The sequence below is a fragment of the Peromyscus maniculatus genome, chromosome 22 (assembly GCF_049852395.1).
Source record: "Peromyscus maniculatus bairdii isolate BWxNUB_F1_BW_parent chromosome 22, HU_Pman_BW_mat_3.1, whole genome shotgun sequence".
Classification (NCBI taxonomy): domain Eukaryota; kingdom Metazoa; phylum Chordata; class Mammalia; order Rodentia; family Cricetidae; genus Peromyscus; species Peromyscus maniculatus.
Window position 1 is genome coordinate 51,482,051 of NC_134873.1, and position 2,893 is coordinate 51,484,943.

Consider the following 2,893-nt stretch of genomic DNA (forward strand, 5'->3'; position numbering starts at 1 on the left):
AGCTGAGTCTGAACCCTGGTCAATTCAGCCTTGCCCAGCTCCACATTAGACTTGGCATTTCCCTCCAGCTCACGAATACTTCATGTGTGTGTGTGTGTGTGTGTGTGTGTGTGTGTGTGTGTGTGTGTGCGCGCGCGCGCGCGCGCGCGCGCGTGTAAAAAAAAAAAGGAATAAAGAAGAAAACTAATGCTCTCAGACAGGCTTCTCTCTGCCAGGCACTGAGCTAAGATCACCTGAATGTCCTGACTTGATTCAGGAGACCTGAACGGCTTGAAAACTGAGCAAATGGAGGCTGGGCGAGGGCTAAATAGTTTGACCAACTGCAGCACCCACTGCTACAGTCAACCCTTCGAACACAGATCTGTGTGAGCTCACAGAACAGGATCGGCACTGTACTGGTGGCGCTGCCCCAGCCCTGTGCCGTCTTCACTTACTCAGCGCTAATTAAGGAAAGATGAATGAATTCGTGCCCAAATACATACGTTCACGTCACATAGAAAGGATGGTACAACAATAGCCCCAAAGTAGTCAAGCCTGTTTCTTTCTGGAGTGGCGGACGGACCAGCACAGAAAAGGGGGTGTGTAGAGTGCAAGGGGGGGGGTGTAGAGTGAGTCCTTTACCATTAGAGTGCATGTATGTGTCACATGTGCAATTAAAATAGAATAATACGGGTGACGACAGCGCTTGGCATGCGGAGCTGCAGCAATGGCTATCGCCATTGAGGGCGCCCGCAGGAAAGAGTGCATACTCACTCTGCCTGCTTGAGGTGGATGGGACCCTCACACCAGCTCGCCAGAAGTAGCGTGCAGATCAGTGTGGTGTGGTGGGTGGTTCTGACTAAGATCGCTGAGCAGCTGGGGGACGGGGATCAAGTGACTGAGCAGTCTGATTATGTGTTGACTGAAGATAGGACAGCGCAGTACAGGTATGAACGGGTCCCCTCCAAGCCGACGATCCAGAACCACCCTTCTGGAGGGGCTCTTCCAGGACTTGATAACTTCTGCCTCTGCTACACCGCCCTGCTCAGACTGCCCAAGAAGCGTGGAGCCTTCTTGAGTTTCAGAATGGCATGCTCAACATTTTGCCCGTCCACAGCTGCACCCTAGAGGATTGAGTTCTTCTGAACTGGACAAAAAGGAGAAGATCCGGGAGAAGTTTGTGGAAGCCCTGAAGACAGAATTTGCTGGCAAGGGCCTGAGATTCTCCCTAGGAGGCATGATAAACTTCGGGTGTCTTATCCCCTAAGACTGGGGATAAGTGCTACTGCCCCAACAGCCTGGATGAGGACAGCTTTGACATCACCCACTTCCTTGGAAATGGACCAGTCCTTATAGGAATGATCTTGAGATCTATGGGGACCCCTGGACTGTCAGTCATAGCCCTCAGGACACTGTACAAGGATGCAAAGAGCTTTTCTTCCCAGAGACAGCCCACGAGGCACGACAGTGCCCACAGCTGAGCACTGGGACCTTTAAAGAGCTCTGCCCAGGCCTGAAGAGAGAACCATGGGGTACCAAGGTCCCCCTCCCTCCATCCCTACATGCCACCACAAGGCCCTCCCACACAGGACCAGGGTCTGTGTCGCAACCAGCCCCAACCAGGTGGCTCCCAATGAGACCCATTCCTGCACTCTACACGGATGGCCCTGGCCTCTGAAGCTGCTGGTCTTTGGGACAGAACAGGTGTCACCCCAGAGGGAGACATGTGAGTTATGCTATGGAGCCTGCTAGCCACAGACTGATGTAGAGTCGTAGGGAAGGGCTCGGAGGACTTTTTCACAGATATTAAAGTTCCCAAGACAAAAAAAACAAAACAAAATTAATAATAACAATAACAACAACAACAATAATAATAATAATAATAATAATAATAATAATAATAATAATAACATCAATAACATGAAATGAACCAGATAATTCCCGAAGTCCCTTCCACCTGTACAGGGCTCCTTACCCAGCAATCCGCTTCCCTGCCGCCTGCAGACACACTTAACCGCATGGTTTTGCTAACACTGTGGGACAATTTTGCCATCTAGTGGCCACTTTAGAAATTACATCCTCTTCTCTGTCTTGCAAGAGCACACTAGACTTCTAAATATGGGTATTGTTTCTGAACACACACACACACACACACACACACAAATACAAAAATTAAAAATCAAGAAGCAAAGAACTTACCCAAAGATGTGAAAATGATTAGGTGCATTAGTGTACTTCAGGGATTCAGTACTTTATGAACTACTAAAGATAAATTTGAATTAAAGAAATTGACTTGCAGAGGATTCTGGGAAGTGATATTGAGTGGGGAAAAGAGCCAGATCACAGAAAGAAAAATATTCACACATACATACATATATACATACATACAACAAACAATGGAAAAATATGTCTAGATAAATATCAACTAAAGAAAGAAAATCACAAGGTTGAATAATATACTAACTTACAGGCAGGTTATCTGGACAAATAACTTCAAGATAAACTTCAAGATGCCCAAACAAATTACCAAAGACACTAAAGACAGTCCTGACTAAGATGACCGTGTTGTCCCCACTGAATCCTCTGCAGTGTGTGTCCGGGCCCCCCCCCCCCCCCCCGCTCCCCAGTGAATGAGAGGCATGGAGGGGTATTGAACACCTTATATGAGAGTTTATACTCATATGATCATATGCACATGGACACATGGACACACACACATGGTGGGTTGGGGGCAGGGAGTCCACCCATCTTATCCCAAAGTCATTCCAGAGATCAAATAAGACCGTGTGTTTCACACCGTGCTACAGGGGTGGTGGAATGGTACACTCTGTGCCCCGTAGGGACTGGCAGACATTAAGTCCTCAGTAAATGGTACTTCCGCTACCGCTGTTCCGTTGCTGTTAAAAAGGGAGAG

The 2,893-nt window shown here is 47.9% G+C and overlaps 1 pseudogene; it reads left to right on the forward strand.

The window, feature by feature from the left end:
• The first annotated feature begins 706 nt into the window (after positions 1 to 706).
• On the forward strand, positions 707 to 1,657 carry LOC102909426 (phosphomannomutase 1 pseudogene; annotated as a pseudogene).
• The last annotated feature ends 1,236 nt before the right edge of the window (positions 1,658 to 2,893 follow it).